Genomic DNA, 20,661 nt, shown 5'->3' with positions numbered 1-20,661 from the left:
CAGGGCCGCCAGTTGCTAGCTTCTTCTTTTTTTTTTTTTTTTTTTTTTTTTTTTAGGTCTCGGCTGGTGTGGGCTGCGCACATGCGCAGTCTCGCTGGCGAGATTGAATGTTTTGGGGTATTTTCAGTAACAGGCTTTAAGCCCCGTCCCGCTTTTCCATTGGCTGGCGTCACCGTTTATGCTAAACGGTGGCCAGCCATTGGAAAAGAGCTGTTCATGACGTTCACGTTTGGCCTTTTGAGCCGTCCCACTTGGACAAGCTCGTCTGCCTTCCGTGCGTCGCGAAAGGTTTCTTATCTTTATGGGGCCATGTGTTTCAAACACATGGCCCCATAAAGACAAGAAAGCTTCCGCGACGGACAAAAGTGAAAGCGGACTGTGCTTGTCTTTAAACGACCTCGCTGTCTTCTAGTTGGACCTAGGTGAAAGATCTCCCCTCCTTTAGAAGTTGACTCTGCCGGAGTCTGGCAGCGGGGTGGGGTGGGGCGGGGGTTAGAGGGTTGCTAGGCAGTACGCGAACTCTGCTGGTGCACTTGGTTACAAGCGCTTGTCAGCGGTTATATGGGTCTAGGGAACCCCTATATTCATATCAACAACGATTCTCCCATTTGCAGGTCCAATTTGGGCTCACGAGCAGCACAGATGCCTGTTGGAAGAAAGCCCTGCCTGGTCCTGCGTGAAGTAGAGTTTGGAGTCTAAACTTTTAAAGATGTGTGCATTCGTAGGTGGAGACTGGGAGGTCTCAGAGGCTGCACATTATATAACAGGGCACTGCAGATGAGTGGGCGGTGCAGCATCAGTACACCAGATTCCTGCCCAGATCACACATGTGATATCTGGACAGGGCGCTTCAAATACTTGGCTGGCAGAGCACTCAGGGGCTTCGGACAGCGCTGGTCCGTGAAGTGTCTGTACATTGCAACCAGATGTTGAGCTGCTGCCTACATGCTGTGCATTGCGCAAGCTCCGAGGACCTATACGCATTGCTTTATTCACTGATAGTTTATGTACTTGTGCGCGCGGGGCAGGGGTTGTGTTCTCTGTTTATCCACAAAGAAAGATTTCCGAACCTCCAAGAGGCGGAGTGCGGGGGTATGCTAGCTGTTCCTCGAAGCAGAGAGTTGAGAGTAGGCGGCGCTGCACGTCACCTCTGCCGTACACCGAGCTTTCAGGGGGCATGTGGTAACCGTGCTTATGCCCATCCACCGATAGAATGAGGCCCTACATATTATTATCTATACATTACAGCGGTGCCTGCGAGCTCACATCCCTAGCACGTTACTCATCACTTGTAGCTGAGGGGCCTGGGTTGCTGTGCACGTTTTTCCATGAAGAATGCGCCATGAAACTTTGGGTGATGATGGAGCGGGGAGTGGGAGACCCGGGAAGGAATTTTTGCCGCTGGAAGAAATGCTGCTGGAATGCCCTGGTGAGGTTTCCTCACTCCCACCTCCTGTGGGGTGAGGCAGCGCTGGTGGAGCCGTGCCAGGGGTGCAGGAATGCGTCTTCCCGCAGGGAGGGGTTTCCACTGTGCACGCCTTACTCCTTCTGCCCCCGGCACACAGTGGAACAGAAGTGAATCCAACGAATCGGGGCCTGGGATGAGCTGGAAAACTTTGGGCGTGGACGGACCCTGCAGGAGTCTGCCTCTTCTCTGGGCTCTAGCAGTCAGACGTCTTCCCTCAACTCCAGGACGAGTCTGACAGCTCCCAGAAGCCTGCCTCAGCGCGCACAGTATCCACCATCACCATGGCAGAAGTCTCCATCTCGGACTCCTGGAGAAGCATCAAACCCGAGCCGAGGTACAGCTTTGAATCCACCGACCTGGTGGCTCCAGGTCTCAGTCCGAGGAACCTCGGTCCCAGGGGCCCGACGCGACCCCCAGCAATCAGCAGCCCGAGGGGGCCCAGGTGAACGTGCTGACCCTGCTGGAGAAGCTGGCCAGCATGCTGGACACGGTGCAGCAGAAGCAGCTGCGCATTGCCCAGTGGCAGACGGGCATGGAGAACTCGGTGAAGCGGATGCAGGGCCACATGAGCCGGCTCTCCAAGGAGCACATCTCCACCAGCAACATGGTCAGCAAGCTGATGGACCGCTCCCTGCACTTCAGCGCCGATATGAAGGAGGCCCGGCACCACACCGTGGTGTGCAACGGGCAGGTCACCCGCCTGGAGGAGCGCCACGAGCTGCTCATGAACCGAAGCCCCTTCAAGGTGCTGCTCTTCCAGGTGAGTGGCGGTGAGCAGCACCGAGGCCTTCTAAGCGCTTCTCTTTCAGGCCAGAGACAGGGACCGCTATAGGCAGGATAAGAGGCCTTCTGAGTACTGCTCTAAGTGGCAAATGTCAGCTCCACCACAAAGAGGCCATGGCAGCCTCGAAGTTCCTCTCTTCCAGGTGAGTGGCGGCGAACAGCACAGGCAAGCCACAAGGCCTTCTAGTTTAGTTATTATTAAGATGCCCAGGGTTGTGCTAAACTCTGACATGATGTGCATTAGTACTTTGTTGTGATAGGTGACCAAATGGCTTCGCGATGGCAGCCAGCAATTATTAAACGAAATAAAGCCCTGTCGACAGAGCAGCGTATACATTCCCTTTTGTAATGCATCAGCAATCGCTGAAGTTGGTATAACATCCTATGTATCTTATCTTTGCTCTGTTCACCCCTCCTTTGTTCTTACACGGAGTCTTTTTAATCAATTTTATTTAATTTCCCGTGTTTAGGCAATGTTTTCGATTGAATGGGGGTGTCATTTTGCATACAACCCGCCCCCAGGTGTTTAAAAACCTTTCCTGTAAATGCCAGATTCCATTTTAAAGCATGCTTCTCACGTTTCTCCTGGCTTTGCTTGTGTAAGTCCTCAAGTCCAGGTTTCTTCCTTGCATTAAGCACTTGTTATCCTGAACGGGCTCTTCTTACGTTTTCATATATCAATGAGAGGTGAACTCCTTCATCTAGGTTGTTTTCTTTGCATTATGGTACTTGTAGTCCCCATGGCCATTTACAGCTCCAGGAGGGGGGCCGAGCGGCCCCCCTCCAACAATACTAAATGCCCAGACGGTGGTGGTCCCTGGGTCTGTGTTTGGGGGGCTTTAGCCTCCCAACACATTATTTGAGCATAGCCCTTGGGAGGTGGCGGTCCCCGGGGCTGCAGAGGGGCCACGTGGCTTCCCCCGAACCTAATAAAACATAGCCTGGGGATGCGGTGGCCCCAGCGGGCCCCTGCATATCCAATTACTATTGCCCACAGGACCTGCCCCACACGGGGGCTTAAAGGAAACAAAGCGCGGCATACCACGCTTCATTTAAAAAAAATAAAAAATAATAATAATTCTGTGGGATTCGCGGACCCTGCCCTCAGCAGGCCTAGGGGTCAGGGTATTTCTACCCTGCCCTCTTTCTTGATTTTTTTACCTTTTTTTCTTGTGACTCGGTTCAACCAAGACACAAGATGGCTGCCAACATTTCTTGGTTTGAAGTGTTGGCAGCCAATCAGATCGCAGGGACCAGATATATGGATATCTGAGAAATGTTTAACTTTCTTAGGAACTACTGAACAGATTTACATCATTAAACAAAAAGAGTGCTTTCTGAGCCAAGAGCTACCTTTTTGCCAAATTTTGCGCAATTCCATTCAGCGGTTCAGGCTGTAGCCGTGTCTAAAGTTTCCTATGGAAATCAACATGGGGAAAAAAGCACTTTGGGACCCCCCCTTTCTCGGCCCTGCTTGACGAATCACCCCGAAACTTCCAACACAGGAGATGACATGACCGCCCCATTAGTTTTGAAAATAACGCGCAGATTTGTCAATCGGCGCCAAAGATATTGGCAAAAGAAAAATGCTTTTTGAATAGAAACAAGGTCCTAACTATAACTACCTACTGGCAACCGCCAGTATGTGAAATGTGTATATCTATCTATATATATGTATATATATATATATATCTATCCATATATATCCATACCCTCACTGAGAACCCTGGCGGCAGCGGTGCGCATACGAACGCGGGCTTCGTTTTCAAATCAAAATTTACTCCTTTCCTGGTGTCAAAAAGAAGTCCTGTGCACTCCAGAATTGCTTGCATTACCAATTCATCTTATATTTTATTTGTGCATATGGAACATGCAACCCCAACGCGTTTTGGTGATCAAGTTGCCTTGGTCACTGGTGACCTAGGTGACTTGATACCGAAACGTTCAGTAAATAATTGAGAGAACACAGGATAAAAATCCAACACCAGTTTATAAAAATAAGAAATATTTTTATCTTTAAAGTGACACAAAAACGAAAAAAATATAATGTAGGGAACCTTGGATATTCATTTTTAAAGATTTAGCACCATGTAGCACATAGAAACCTATAGCGCCTATTGGGACATCTGGTCGTGCTAGACCGATGCAAAGTCAAAGTTTCAGACTCACCGCAATGGATTCCTGCGCAGCTACCCCTTGTGGTATGCCTCCGTCAAAGTTTATAACCTTCTGACTTAGAAACTTTTCTGGAGCTTTTTCTGCCGGGATCCCTCGAAACTTTCCACCAGTCCGGATTCAGTGAGCGTTCGCTGGCTTGCCTTTCGATGAGCTCCCGGTCAAACTATGGAAGTCAGACTTCTGGAGCTTTTCAGCAGGACGAACCAGGGATCCAGGCTGCCTTGCGGTTGAAGGTTTGCGGCTTGACTCTCGCGGTTGGAGCCGGACAAATCTTTTACCTTTGAACTTAGAAATGTTTATGTTGCTTTTTCTCCCAGGGTCCCTCTATGCTCTTCAACAGGCCGGATATGATGAGGGTTCGCCAGCTTGGCTTTTGACCAGCTCCAGAGCTTTTCAGCGAGTCAAACCTGGAGGGCAGGCCGGCTTGCAGTTGAGGGTCACTGGCTTGGCTGGCCAGGTCGAAACCGTCCACTTATGGTAATGGTCCAGGTGAGCTGTGTTAACCTGTAGCTTGCAGGGAGTCCACTCTTTAGTCCTTTTGAAGCAAGTTGGGTCCACAGGGCTGTAGTTCCAAACTGTGCAGCAGGCGCAGTCAGTCAGAGTGCAGTGCCTGGTTGGCGCAAATCAAACATGGACCTTTCTTGTTTCCAGCAACAGATCTGAGAGGCTCTGCCCCTCTCAGATACTTCAGTGTTCTCTGGGGTCAATCAGGAGGACACTCCTGTCCAATGAGGTGTAGGGCAAAACCCCAGAGCATGATCATTTATGTGAAAGTGTGGCACAGTGGTCTCCCAGAAAGCACTATTCTTTCAAAATTCAATATGGCTGAAGGCTCAGCAGAAAGCCAAGAACTAGCTTAACCAACCTCCAGGATTGCTCATGCTCATCTCTATAGTCTCCCTCCCCCTGACATCTGCACATTCCTTCCTTAAGCCTGCCATCAGGCTGTGTTCAGAGGGAATGGGTGTAGATGGACCTGGCTTCTTCTGCCTGTCCCCTGCTTCCTTTGAAGCCCATGGTTTATGCCCCCCCCCGTTCCTTGCTCTGGCATTCCTGTGCAGCAAAACCCTCTCTTGTCAGATGACTCCTCACTCCAGGTGCCACTTATCACTTCATCAAAGCAACCTGGCTAATCCATGTAACTGACCAAACAGGGCAGGCCAAAAGAAGGCTGAATTTTGGCTTACAGACGAGAAAGTCTAATAACTTATTTTCTGTGCATTTTAGGATAAATTCAACAGCATATTGTTGGATTTGTCAATACCATTCTCCTAAGTCCTTGAATGATATTTTTTGGTTGTCCCTTGCGTAGTTATTGATTTGTAAACTATTGCAATATTCACCTATGTGGCTGGGGATCTACAATGGGGAAAATGAAATGTCCAATTTCTTCAACACCAGGGCCTATAACACTGCTTTTATAAGGACCCTGCTCATAACTGCATGACACCCCATCCCTGGGATATCTAGCGGATGCTTTAGGGCTCCTGAATATACACAAATAATGTGGATCCTCACCCCACAGTGCTCCCATCACAAAAGTCGATTTTGGGAAGCACTTTACGACAATGAGGGAGGGGGAATATGCAATTTCTGTATCCCCAGGGCATACAAGACCTATTTTATAAGGGTCCTCCTTATAAGTACCTCATACCCCCCACCCCTGGGGCACCTAATGGAGACCCTGAGGTGTACCTAATATGCCAGACTACTGTAGTTTATTATTTTAAGTGTCCCAAACACCAACATAGAGTTTGGGCACAATTTACAATTTACACGCAGTTCTGCAACACAGAGCTGCTTTTAAATTGACCTCCAGCTCTCAGCAGTACAAACATGCAAGTGCATAAAGGACTGCTGCCCTCGAAACAGCCATGCCCTAGTATATACTAGGGACTTGAAGGTAGTTTTAATCCCTCTGCCCTATTGTGCACAATGGCCCTCAAGGGGAGTTCATGCCAATCATAGGGGTACTCTAATCCATAGTGTACCCTAGTTTGTGTAGGTGATTCCTCTGTATTCTGTGTTTTCAGCATAGCACTGGCCCTGGTTAGGCAGAGCCCTGGGACAGTCAGTCAGTTACCACCAGTACTAGTCAGCAAAAAATGCTGGTGGGTGCCCAGAGCCCAGGATGACTTTGCATCAGGCACGAATGGATCCCAGCAGAATTTTGTACTGAGAATGCCCTGTATATGTGATGGTATGGGTAAAAAATGCAAATTTACACTCATTTATCTAATGGAAATCTGAGGCCCTCCGAGTCAATACCATTTATGTAGGGGATACAACTGTAAACATGTGAACATCACACAAACACTACATTGACTCCAGCTGTACACAGTTTGACCAGTTCCTTTCCGGTGCAGTAGTCTCACCCTTTAATGTGGGTTACATTTTTCATTGGAAAAAGTGTGAGAATGAAAGAAACTATGACTTATGAGGTTGGCAAGTTCTGGAATTTTCTGTAACAGTTACGAGGGAATTGAGTTGTTCAACCTTAGCTTGACATGTATAGGTCATTAGAACATTGGAACGTTGGCAGCTCCATTGAAGACAATGGAGCGCTCCGGGCTAATGCTGGCCGGTATAAGCCCGGAGCACCAACATTCCAATGTGTCTTTGTTCACAGCTCTGGCTTCAGGGAGCCTGAGGGGATTTCAATCCCCTCGCGCTCCCTGAAGGGCTTTGTTTTGGTAGAACATTCTGCCCTCTAGTGGCAGAATGTTCTAATAGCCTTATAGCCCTTCGTAGCAGGGCTATACCGCTGTTAATGGCCTGCTGCTGTTAAAGTCCCTCGCCTTCGGCTCGGGCCTTTAACGCTGCAGCGGGCCATTAACAGCCGGTTTAGCCCGCTACGGCGGGCTATAAGGCTATATTATTAGTAAGACAAAATGGTAACATCCATGCAAGCCATACAATCCTGGACTGCTTGGGTGTTTAGTTTTCAGAAATAGTCTAGGGTTAGTAGTATCCCTGAGTGCCTGTCGACCCTCATTCCCGATATATTGCAACTATACAGCATGGATCATACAAGGAAAGTTGGGTGTTTTAGCCATTGTTATTTTTGCACAGCAACTTGTTGGATCTATCCAATTGACACCACCCTGGACTTAACTGGGTGTCTAGTTTTCAGAAATGTCTGTGGTTGTTAGGTTTGCCTAGGTGTCAGGCGATTCTGGAACCAAATACCCCAGCTAGAGACATTCCCAGAATGATCGAATTTCAAAGGAAAAATCTTGATGTTTCCATGTTGGATTTTGGGCCTTTCTCATCTCTGGCAGTAGGCTCATTCACACAAGTGTTATACTGTTTTTAGAGAGGTATGGAACGCTGGATAGGACTTTTGTTCAGATTCATGATCTTTCCCTCACAGAAATGTAAGGAAGGTCCAAGAATTTAGCTAAAAATTGATGTTTGCTCTGTATTCTAGGTAAAAACATTTTTTGTGGGTTCTAGGCTAGCCACACCACCCAGGATTCACCTGGATTCACCTGGATTCTCTGGGTGTGTGAGTTGACCAGGGTTTGTAGCGTTCGCTGGCTGACCCAAAGCCCGAAGAGAGAGACATATTTAGCTCCTCTAAAAACAAAGTTAAGTGGATGGTTAACACAGGTGTTTAAATATTTGCACATGCTCCCCATCACAAATATGCATTTCTTTAAACCTTGAGAAGTTTCTGCTGTCTGAGGCAAACAATGAATACTAACCGAATGATGCTTAATTCTTTATAAAGTGTATTATAATCAATAACTAAATATTGTATTATACAAAATACATAATCAGTAACGTGTAATAGGGGCCTATATTGCCATCTCTGGGTTTAGTGAAGATTTATTAGTATTGCTGGTAGAGTGAACAATTGTTCACTTTGTGATAGAAAGCTGAAAGATGGTCCAGACATTTGTCTTTCTAATAGTAATCATATAAGAACAAGACCCCAAGTGGATCTTGCCTGTGACGTCATATAGTCTAATCGAAATCCAAGATGGCCTAAGCCTATCAAAAAAACATTTTCAATCTTCCGATTTGCTACAACTTTGGCACAAACGTTCATGTGTACACTTAAGTGCATGTCATATGAATGCCCACGTTGGATCTGGACTGATGTCATAAATATAAAACCAAAATGGCCAGGAATAAGTAACACACACTGTAGCAAAAGTAAACTCATTTTTTGCATCCTTATAACACATATAATGTTTCCATTGCTATTAAACCATACAAGACTATATTACACCCGGTTAACATTTCCAAAATATGAAACAATGATGATTCAAGTATGTATACTGTCTTAATCTTGATAAGTTTTCACTGAAAAAGCAAAGGTCCGTCCACGGGATGCTTGTCTTTGAGCTTTTGTAATAATTTTGTCACAACTTTATACCCACAACAAATAAGTTCTTTGTATGCCTTAGATGGTTGTCCAATGTGGTATCATTACTCCCATCAATCAGCTTCCATCCCCAATCATTTACATTTTGCAGGTCTTTCATGGGCACTAAAATCTGACCCCAAACATGGCCCCTTGGCAGGCAGATCGTTTAACATGTTGAAGAGGAGCGTCTTGTGTAGGTGGAATGTTTTTACTAGTTCTGGTGCCCCTTGCAAAAATGAATTGGCAAGCACAGTTTATTTCATGCAATGAACAAGTGTGGCTATACATTAGTACAATGAATCTCTCGACATTTCCCAAGTGAACAGGATCAACAACACTTGGTCGATCTGACAGAAATTTAAATTCCGGAGTAGCAGAAGATAGTGCCATCCTGGAGTCCAATGCAGCTGTCTTCCCTCTGCCATGAAAAGCCGACGTGGTCTTGCCACCGGTAATAGTATGAAAAAGGGACAGAGGTTCAAAGAAATATATTATGCATGATTAATAAAAACCGTTGCATAGACTTATCATTTTACGAATTCATTTACATTACACAAAAAAAGTAATTGTTAAAAGAGGGATTAAAACCATTATAAAAAGCGTACTTCCTGAGGTTAACCTTTCAAGCAGTTGGCTCAGATTTGTGGTAGTTATCAGGAAACCTACATGAGGTCATCTTAAAATATTGGGTGATATCATAAAGTGCATTGACAACACATTTACGCCTGATTCTCGGGTAGAGGTCGACAGTCATAGATTACTGATGTTCTTAACCATCCCAGTCGTGAGCAGAGGTTGAAAAGGCTGCAGCTTTCAGGTGGCTAAGTATCAGGTGTGACCTTAAGTAGTACAAAAAGTTATTTGTGTAAAGTTTGCTGTGCAAAATACTCCTTTAGATAGATGTTTATATAAGATTGTAGTAAATAGGTACTTGTGTGATTTGCCGATTTTGTCAGCCTTGTGTGATTTATCAGGTGAATGTGCAATATGCGTATTGCATAGAGTAGCTTCATTCTCAAGGATTTTAAAATAGTTATAGCAGCCTGACGTGGTTTATTGAAGGAGGGTGGAATTAAGTTGTATGTGGCCCAGTAGTTGTTTTAGCTGCCTGCTGTTTCGTTGCAAGGTGGCAGTTGGACTAATTTCCTCTCTGCTACGTTCAGGAATCTTGTGAAACGGCAGTTTAATTGGGTGGCAGTTGGGTCAAAGTAAGACTTCACTGCTTGCCTGCAAGACCGGATGCCTTTTTTTGTTGAAAATGGGATGGAACATTGAGCGACGGACATCCAGTAGGCTTGGGCAGATCAAATTATGTGCACAATATCCTCGCTTCCATTGCCGCAAAGGTGGCAAGTGTGTCTCCAGGTTTCTCTTTCCAGGGATGTAGGTGAGGGAGAATTGGATGTATGTCTAGGCGATTAGACAAGTTGAGCTCCTCTACTCAGATTAAGAAGCTTACGGGTCTGTGCTTTGGTACACTGAAATTCCTAAAAAGGTTCCTCCCTCTTCTCCCTATTTCTGGTGTCCTCGTGCCTTGATTATGCCAATGCATTATACGTAGGTCTGCCTGGCTATCTAATGAACAAACTGCAGGTGGTGCAGAATGCCGCGGTCAGAACTCTTCTTAATATTCCCATAAAGACCAGCGTGAGACCACACCTGCGTAACCTGCACTGGTTGCCTATGATGGAGAGGGTATAGTTTAAATCCCCGGTCCTGGCACATGCAGCTCTGTATGAACATGTTCCTGCTTACTCTAGAAAGCGCTTCAGGTTCTATGTTCCTACCAGACAGCTGTGTTCAGCCATGCAGCTTCTTGCCCACGTCCCGAGATTTCTTCTTAAGAGAGTCGGAGGGAGCTCTCTTGCTTTCATGGCGGCTTTGGCCTGGAACCTTCTTCCTTTTGACCTCCGCAGCAGTCAGGATCCCACGCTTTTCAGGAAAAGGCTTAAGACTTCTCTTTTTCTAGTTGTTTCTTTCTGCCTTTCCTTCCACTAGGCTCGCGCTGGGACACTCTTCTGTGCGTACTACATATCCCCCCCCATAAAAAATAGAAACCTAAAAAAAGTCTTAAAAATTTCTCCTTCGTTATTAAGTTGCATCTGCACTCCAATATGGTTGTGGTTTGACGACTGTAGTTAAGGGCAGACCATCGGTATGCTCTTTTCGCCAGAGTTTCTTTGTCTTCGATTAAGGATATTATTTTACTGACTTTCATTCGAACTTTTTTGAAGCTCGAGTGGATTGCAGGGGTCTCCCATAGGTTAGTCAGTCCCAGCTTCAGTAGGGAATCGCGGAGGTACTCTCTGGCTGATGAATTTTCTCGGGATGGCAGTTCAGCCCAGAGTTGTGAATTCAGTGTGCCTTCCTCTGCTTCTCTGATCTTATGCTAGCTTTTAATGAATGCCCCCCCTTCTGGCCGTGGCCTGTCTCTGTAGGCCGGAATTCTAGCCGTATTTGTTATGGGGAGGTGGAAAATCATTCTGTAGGCGCCGGCGATGATTTTAACTAGAGCAATAGTGTCCCTCCCTCGCATTGGCTCGCTTCCGTAGGTTAGCATTGAAATTAGCTTTGCCTGAAGGACCTGGACTAGAGGATCTAAGGTCAGGCCCAATAGTGCTTTTTTGAGGGATTTCATGGCAAATGTTGTTATAAACCCCAGATGGAGACCCAGCGGTGGAAAGGTACCATAAGTGCCTTTACTATCTAGTAAGATTCCGAGGTCTTTGTATTCCGTTACTGGTTCTAGGCGATGCCTGTCCAGAAGAACAGAGATTTACATATATAAATGCCTAAGCTTGCAGTAATACTGTGAGCTGTTATATAGTGTATTGTTTTCACTGTACCAAATTTGAACCTCAATTCTTGACATCCAATTTTTTAAAATTAGCGATCGCAAGAACGACTACATCAGTATCGATTCTACGAATTATTATTTCGGTTTGGCATTCACTTGTTGCATGGAAAGAATGAAACATAACTTGTGTGTCCGCTTTCTCATGATTTCAAGACGATGTCATTTCGTAATTGCGTAATTGGTGTGGAACTCGCAACTTACTCTTGATAGGTGACAATTACTTGCTTCCCTTTGATGTTAAGTTGCACATGCCTACTCAGTATTACAAACATCTTTATCTTGTTTTAGTCTCATCCACGGATACTATGTCAATCTTTGGGACTGGAGTGTTATATTCAACTCCCTTGCGAAGACCCTCACCTCTTTTTATTTTTTTTATTTTTCCTACACTTTTCATGATGCTTCCAGTAATATATATATGTTCGAGGCATATGAGCTGCAGATTACACACTTTTGCATAGATCGCCATCTGGTGTTGGGCCCGGATGTTTGCAGTTTGTTTTTCCTCTTGGAAAGTCTTTGGAAGTCACGAGGTCGGTGACTCCTCCTTTGGATCGTATTGCGCATGGGCTTCGGCTCCATCCTCAGATTGTTTTTTTCCGCCATCGGGCTCGGATGTGATCTTCGCGCTCCGGTTCCGAACAGCTTCCAGTTCGACGATCGACGCGCAATCCTCACCCCAATCGCTGTATTGTTTCGATCACGATCTCTACAATCAACGCGGCTTCTCATCGACACAAACCTTCGGTTCCAGTCGTCGACGGCGGCCTTCGGGCCTACCCAGGCTCCGGTCCCGGCTCATGGAAAGAACTCCATTTAAAAAGTGCCCTCAATGTGGGTCCAAATTTCCCCACACCGATCTTCATGAGGTATGCAACCTTTGCCTCTCCCCGGAACACGAGGCTCGAGACTGTCCGGCCTGTAAGTCTTTCCGATCCAAAAAGACTATTCGGGACCGAAGAGCCAGAAGGAACATGGCACACTCCTCGACGTCCATTCCAGTCGACATCTTCGGAGACGACATCGACGATCCGGAACATCATCGTACCGAAGAGGACCTCGTCAGCGCTTTCGAGGCCGACGAGTCAGATGTGGAGGACCTCACCCCGGCGCAGAGGGTCGTGAGTACCAATCTACCCCCTCCCACACCCGCGCCGACACCCAAAAAGGCTTCGGTCACGCCTTCGCCTCCGGCCTAGGCATGACCAGAGACACTGCTTCACACACCCCACCTTTGGGCCCGGTGAAGAAGCTAAGTAAGCCTCCCGGCGGCTCGGGCTCCAAGCCAGCCTGCCAGCGGTGCTGAGAAACACACTTCGGCACTGAAAAAGAAGACGGCCTCCACCTAGACACCGACCTCCGCACCGAAGCCCTCGGGGTCGAAACCCAGCTCTTCGGCACCGACGCCATCTTTGGTGCTGACCAAACCACACAAGGCCACCGACACTTCCAAGCCGAAGCACATCTCGGCGCCGACCAAGAGACCGGAGGGTCCCAAGCCGGGTTCTAAACATCAAACTGGCACAGAAAAACCTAAAAAATCATCGGCTTCGGCGCCGACGGACCAAATTACCTCACCAGAGTTATTTACACCGGATCCCTTGCAAAAAACTCTTACCAAGGATTCAAAAACTGGACATTACCTTCCCCTCCTCCTCCACCTCCTCCTCCTTCCCCCCCACCCCCCCCCCCCCACCACCCCCACCTCATCGTTCTCCTACTCTGTCTCCAGACGATGATGATCATGGGGACCCATATTATGATACAGGGGATGTGCCACAAGACCCCACCCCTACAGGATCTCCAGATCCTTGGGACGATTACCATATACCAGATATCCCCAAAGTCCCACAAGACGATATTTACCCCTCTAGACCATCTCCACATGAAGATTCACTAGGGTTTAACCATCTTCTACAAAGAGCAGCACATTATCATGGGGTGGACATGCATAATGAATCTGTGGAGGTAGATTTCCTCCTAGACACATTCGATACTACACAGAGGTCCACCTCCATACTGCCCATGCTCAAAGGGGTGGTAAAGCATGCGGCAGAAGTTTTTAAAGACCCAGTGAGAGCCAGGGTCCTTAACCCACGTATCGAAAAGTAGTACAAATCTGCTCCCTCAGATCCCTCTTACATTAGAGGACCAGTGCCACTAGATTCCTTAGTGGTCTCTACGGCACGTAAAAGGGCAAACTCACAAGCATCAGGCGATCCACCACCACCTGACAAGGAATCAAAATTGCTAGATGCCTCAGGCAAACGCACAGCATCCCAGGGCGCCAACATATGGCGTATAGCAAACACTCAGGCACTGCTGGCCAGATATGACAGGGCTCATAATGACAAATTAGAGAGCATAATGCAACATCTCCCTGAAAAATATAAAAGTAAAGCCAACGAGTTGATTCAAGAGGGTAAAACAATCACAAACACCTCTATACGTTGTGCCCTAGATGCAGCAGACACAGCCTCCAGTGCCATTAACACCAGCGTCCTTCTCCGTCGTCATGCTTGGTTAAGAGTATCTGGGTTTAAACCAGAAGTACAAGCCTCTATCCTTAACCATCCCTTTGACCAGGAACATCTATTCGGGCCAAAGGTGAATGAGGCCTTAGAAAAGATGAAAAACCCATGGGGGCCTTACAGTCTCGCCCGCCCATACGCTCCTTTCGCCGCTCATCCTTTCGGAGTACATCCAGAGGCTACTCCTCAGACACAGCGTCCACATCGTACAAGTCCCCTACTCAGACCACCTTTACAAAAGGTTACCAAAGAGGCGGCTACAGAGGTAACAACAACAAATGCAGAGGCAAAACAAACAACGTCCGTTCTGCCACACCTACTACCCAATGACTTCCCCCCGCTCCCCCCAGACCATTCCACTCCAGTCGGGGGCAGACTCACAAATTTCCTTCATGTCTGGGAGACCATCACCTCAGACAAATGGGTGAGCCAAATAATTCAGTCAGGATACTGCCTGGAATTAACATCTACCCCCCCAAACATTCCACCCAGGCAACACCCAACGTCACAAGAACATTCCACATTGCTAAAGCAGGAGGTAATCTCCCTCCTACAAAAACAGGCAATAGAACACGTTCCTGTCAATCAACAAAATGTGGGGGTTTACTCCCTATATTTTCTAATACCAAAAAGGGACGAGACTCTACGACCTATTCTAGATCTCCGGCCCCTAAATACATACATGCACTCAGACCATTTTCACATGGTAACGCTTCAGCAGGTTCTTCCGCTCCTCTCCCAGAACGACTTTCTCACCACACTGGACTTGAAAGACACATACTTCCACATTCCACTACATCATGCTCACAGAAAGTACCTCAGATTTGTAGTGGACGGACAACACTACCAATTCAAAGTGTTCCCGTTCGGAGTCACAACAGCACCACGGGTATTCACCAAGTGACTAGCAGTGGTAACGGCACACCTCAGAAGACAGCACATTCACGTCTTCCCATACTTGGACGATTGGCTGATAAAAGCCACTTCATACAACCAATGTGTACACCACACCGCCACCACAATCCAACTATTTCACCAACTAGGCTTCACGGTGAACCACCAAAAGTCCCAGCTAACACCATCCCACATAAAACAATACCTCGGTGCCACCATAGACCCCTCAAAAGCAATAGCCTACCCCAATCCGGCCAGGATTGCAAGCATTCAGGCTTTGCGACAAATTTGTACTTCAACACTCCCTTCCAGCACGAGTGTTTATGCAACTGATAGGGATGATGGGCTCTTGCATTTTCATAGTGCCTCACGCAAGACTCCAGATGCGTCCTCTCCAAGAGTGTTTAGCGCGCCAATGAGACCAGGCCCACGGGCAACTGACAGATCTGGTGTTGGTAGACGGTCGCACCCATCGCTCTCTGCAGTGGTGGAACACCACAAACCTTTCCAAAGGTCGACCGTTCCTGGACCCGGTTCCCCAAATAATACTAACAAAGGACGCATCGCTCTCCGGCTGGGGAGCTCATCTATTACACCTCACAGTGCAGGGCACATGGACGCCGCAACAAAAGTTACTCCATATCAACCATCTGGAGTTACTAGCAATCTTTCTAGCCCTGAAATCCTTTCAACCAAGGATTTCAGGCAAGGCAGTCATCATTCGCACAGACATGACGGCCATGTATTATATTAAAAAACAAGGCGGCACACACTCTCCACAACTCTCTCAATTAGCACAGAGCATATGGAGATGGGCAATTCCCCACAAAATCTTTCTCCTAGCTCAACATGTTCCAGGAGTCCAAAACACCGTGGCAGATCTGCTCAGCAGACAGACACAACAGATCCACGAGTGGGAACTTCACCCACAGGTTCTTCATCCATTCTTTCAAATGTGGGGGCATCCACAGATAGACCTCTTCGCCACCCACGAAAACACAAAATGTCCAAGCTTCGCCGCCAGATACCCAGACCCATTGTCCAAAGGAAATGCGATATTGATGAGCTGGTCAGGCAAATTTGCGTACGCTTTTCCGCCTCTCCCACTCATTCCATTAGTGGTGCGAAAGCTACAACAGCACTCCCTCACACTGATCCTAGTAGCTCCAACGTGGGCCAGACAACCGTGGTACACCACGCTGCTGGAACTCTCGGGAGTACCACACCAAAAGCTACACCTCTCACCATGCCTCCTAACCCAGAACCATGGAGAGATCAGGCACCCGGACCCAGCGCAGCTCAACCTTGCGATCTGGCTTCTGAAATCCTAGAATTCGGGTACCTAAACCTTCCCCCTGACTGTATGAACGTCATCAGAGAATCTAGACGCCCTACCACTAGAGCCTGCTACGCTGGCAAGTGGAAAAGATTTGTGGTTTATTGCCATAACAACACAATCCATCCTCTAGACGTGTCTATACAACACATCATATGCTACTTACTCCACCTACAAAGGTGTAATCTAGCCTATACCTCCATTCAGCTACACTTCGCAGCAATTGCAGCTTACTTACAAAACAGGCAGCACCTAACACTTTTCAGAGTACCTGCCATTAAAGCCTTCATGGAAGGCCTCAAAATAATAATTCACCCCAGAGTACCACCCTCACCTGTGTGGAACTTAAATATCGTTCTCTCAAGGCTAATGGGACCTCCCTTCGAACCTTTGCATAAATCCGAACTGCAATTCCTCACATGGAAAACCGCTTTCCCTGTAGCCATCACTTCCCTTAGAAGGGTCAGTGTGATACAAGCACTTAACATACAAGAACCTTTTCTTCAAATGCACCAGAACAAGGTTGTTCTCCGTACCAACCCAAATGTCCTACCTAAAGTCATTTCCCCTTTTCACCTAAACCAATCTGTAGAATTACCAGTATTTTTCTCGCAACCTCAGACCGTTGCAAAAAGGGCTCTGCACACGCCAGATGTCAAACGAGCCTTACTTTACTATATCCAAAGAACACAACCTTTCAGAAAGACCAAACAACTGTTTGTCTCTTTCTCTCCACCACACAAGGGCAACCCCATCTCAAAATCAGGGATAGCTAGGTGGATTGTAAAATGCATTCAGATTTGCTACCACAAAGCAAAACAAACGCTTTCCGTTACCCCTAAAGCCCATTCTACACGGAAGATAGGGGCTTCCATGGCTTTTCTAGGGAACATCCCACTAGATGATATCTGCAAAGCAGCTACATGGTCAACACCGCACACTTTCACTAAAAACTATTGTGTAGATGTGCAAACCAAGCAACAAGCTAGTGTGGGCCAGGCTGTACTAAAAACACTATTTCAAACCACTGCAACAGATACCGGTGGTCGCCGCTAAGGTTGGGAACTGCTATATAGTCTATGCAAAAGTGTGTAATCTGCAGCTCATATGCCTAGAACGGAATATGCTTCTTACCAGTATGCATCTGTTCTTGGCATGTAGAGCTGCAGATCTACACAGGCCCACCCGCCTCCCCGGCTACCTGTATCTGTTCCAGTCTATCTTATTTAGATACAACACACATGGGTTTCTTCACTGTTACTACGCTCCATCTTTCCCTGCTGGCGAAAAACAATCTGAGGATGGAGCCGAAGCCCATGCGCAATACGATCCAAAGGGGGAGTCACAGACCTCGTGACTTCCAAAGACTTTCCAAGAGGAAAAACAAACTGCAAACATCCGGGCCCAACACCAGATGGCGATCTTGGCAAAAGTGTGTAGATCTGCAGCTCTACATGCCAAGAACAGATGCATACTGGTAAGTAGCATATTCCATATATCCCACACAAGATCCAATCATTTCACGTTCCTTGGATTAGTTTTAATGTAGGGTATAAAAACTGTTGTAAGTGTAATCATCAAATGTTTAGCAAAACTAGGGAGGTAGCATATGTACCATAGCTGCACCATCTAATATATTTACATCCACCTCTGGAGCAGTGTTGTGTATTTTGGTACTTCTGGCAGCGCAGTCTAGTAACTGTAACGTCTGCTCTTGTCTGATTTTTTTCCATTCACGGATATAGATGGTGGAAAAGACTGATTCTTGTGCTTGAAAAATTCTTTGAAAATACAATTTCTTGCCTCACACTGATATATAATGTAGCAAATAGATTGCAATTACTTTTTAACAAGGATAGTTTGTCTTTCGACTCAGATGTTTTACGCAGGCTGGTGCTGAGAAATTGAAGTTTGTTCTTATGGTATTGTATCTGTTATGGCTTTCGAATAAATTTGTAGCACCTTATGAAAATAGGAGTTATATTGTGATCTACCTAGTTCATGTACTATTTTCACCGACGTGATAACTGTATCAGGCATACCTTTGTTGCTGTCCAGATTGAATAGATCACCGCTCTTACCATAAACGGATTACCAACTTCCTCAATTATGTGCAGTAGAGAGTTGATGTTTTTTTTTGTACACTGGGTATTTGTTCATGTTGTCAAAGGTTTTTTGTTTGTCACCATAAATGTTTGTTCAAATACATTTTCAACTTTGGAAATCTCTGACCCAGATATCATCCATCTTCTGAGAGCTCCTGGTATTTCTGTAAGACCTACAGAACCTCCATCTCCTTTGATGATAGCATTTTCCTGCTCATAATTTTGATCTAGAGCAATTAATGCTTTTATTGACCACAAACATTTGCGTACGAAACTCTGAGTGAATGTGTGGGTTGCGCTCTGCTAGTGTCACCATGTTGTGAATTTGGACAGACCGCCATCGAGAATGACTATGATTTGTAGCAAACATCCATGGAACTATCTGATCAAGTACCTGTACATACAATTCAAAGTTACCCTCCTGTTCTATTTCCTCTTCATCCAGTTAGAAAATGCCCTTATTTCTCCTAGGGACTGTCTAGATTCAAGGTAACTTTGATAAGTCTACCTCTGTAATATGTACAGCGCAGCAACAGTAATTTGAAGAGCATGTTTATGGGTGGAAAACTTTCAATATAGCATCAGGTTTTCCTATGGTAGTGATGTCAGGTTCCACTAACATACTGGTCCATCCTCTGTTCGAAAGCCAGTCTTCACCATATAGATGTGGCACATCCCATTAAGTTTGTTTTGCTAGGGCGAAGGTCCATTGAAATAATAGGTTTTTGTCCGCAATTAAGATAATGAACAGACTCTTTAATTACTTTCAATCAGTGCAAGGCCCTGGACTTGGAATTAATACTTTGTGAGCAGCAGCAACAATGTTGTAGTTGGCAGTGGTCTATTGACAGGATGTTGGAAATTATGATGCATGATATGATGCCCAAGATATGCTTTCATCAGAACCAAATGTTTCCACTCTAGATTGTGTATCACTCATTCAAGCCATTTATATTCCTAGGTGTTAGCAGCATCAACTAGAACCCTTTAGTGATCAACTACTACAGATAGTAATGGATTGTAATCATCTGTATTCATTGAAGCTGGTTCGATATTTGTATACAGTTCTGGAAGATTGGAAATCTGTTTTGACTTTGACATATTAGGATTAATCACCTCCACCCATTCCTTCTAGTTCTTGTTCTGAGTGTTGTCGGAGTTATTGCTGTTCAATGGGAGGTGTCTTTAACTGTCATGGAACTTGGGTTGTGATCTATGTTATCAATATTTTCACTGGTGAGTACTTGCAACTTCAGTTTAGGTGGACACACAACTTGTTCACTCTTGTACAGCACACAAATGCTATTTCCTAAGTCAGAAGATATTTGTAAAACCCTATCATATGAAATACAAAGTCCTAGTTTATGGAACTTATCTGTAACTGCTCTATTTCCCGTTTGACTATGGATAGAAAGAGCAATGTATATGGACAGAGGAGTTTTTGTTGCCGATGTCTAGGAACTGAAGAGTCTGTGCTTGAATTCTTTACACTGTTAAACATCAGTAATTCGAAAATGAACAATGCTAAATTGGCAGTGGCTGTTTCACAGCAATACTGATCTCTTATGTCTGATCCATCAAGTATAATTTTAACAAGGGCAAGTAGCGTTTTCAGAACTGTTCGCTTTCTACAACCATCCCCAAACGTTCCAGTGAAGATTTTAGATTACTGAATCATGCTCCTGCTAACAACGTTTGCTGCATTATTAATATTTACGGCATCAGAATCTGACCTGTCACAGGCAAATACTAATGCGGATCCTACGTCATCTTCGAAAACTAACAGCACATCTCTTCCTTCTTTGTATGCCTTCAAACCTCTTGGATTTCTGAGAATGCTCTTTTAGTCTTGAGTTACCCTTACATGCAGTGAAATCGAACTGCTTTACTCTGCTTGTGTAAAGCTTTACTGAGTCACATGGTTTTAAAATTGTTTTAACATCTCCCACTCACGAATCTTTCAGATAAGATACAAGCTCGGCTAGAGCTATTCCTTCTACTGAGGTCTCACGTGATTTTGTTTTTCTTTTCTCGTACGCTGCGGGCTCTGTTAGAGTCCAACTAAATATTTTTTCCACAATGGGAGCTGCTGACATGCAGCTCCCATTGTGGAAAAGCAATCTGCTTTGGATTT

General features: G+C 45.9%; 1 protein-coding gene and 1 pseudogene across 3 annotated transcripts in view; both read left to right on the top strand.

Moving 5' to 3' along the window:
- TOPAZ1 (testis and ovary specific TOPAZ 1) overlaps nt 1-20,661 on the top strand; it is a 1,878,688-nt gene that overhangs the window by 344,792 nt on the left and 1,513,235 nt on the right. The gene's annotated exons all lie outside the window — the stretch shown is intronic.
- LOC146789008 (caveolae-associated protein 1-like) lies at nt 1,500-4,806 on the top strand (annotated as a pseudogene).

The sequence above is a fragment of the Triturus cristatus genome, chromosome 10 (assembly GCF_964204655.1).
Source record: "Triturus cristatus chromosome 10, aTriCri1.1, whole genome shotgun sequence".
Taxonomy (NCBI): Eukaryota; Metazoa; Chordata; class Amphibia; order Caudata; family Salamandridae; genus Triturus; species Triturus cristatus.
This window is presented reverse-complemented; position numbering and strand designations above follow the sequence as displayed.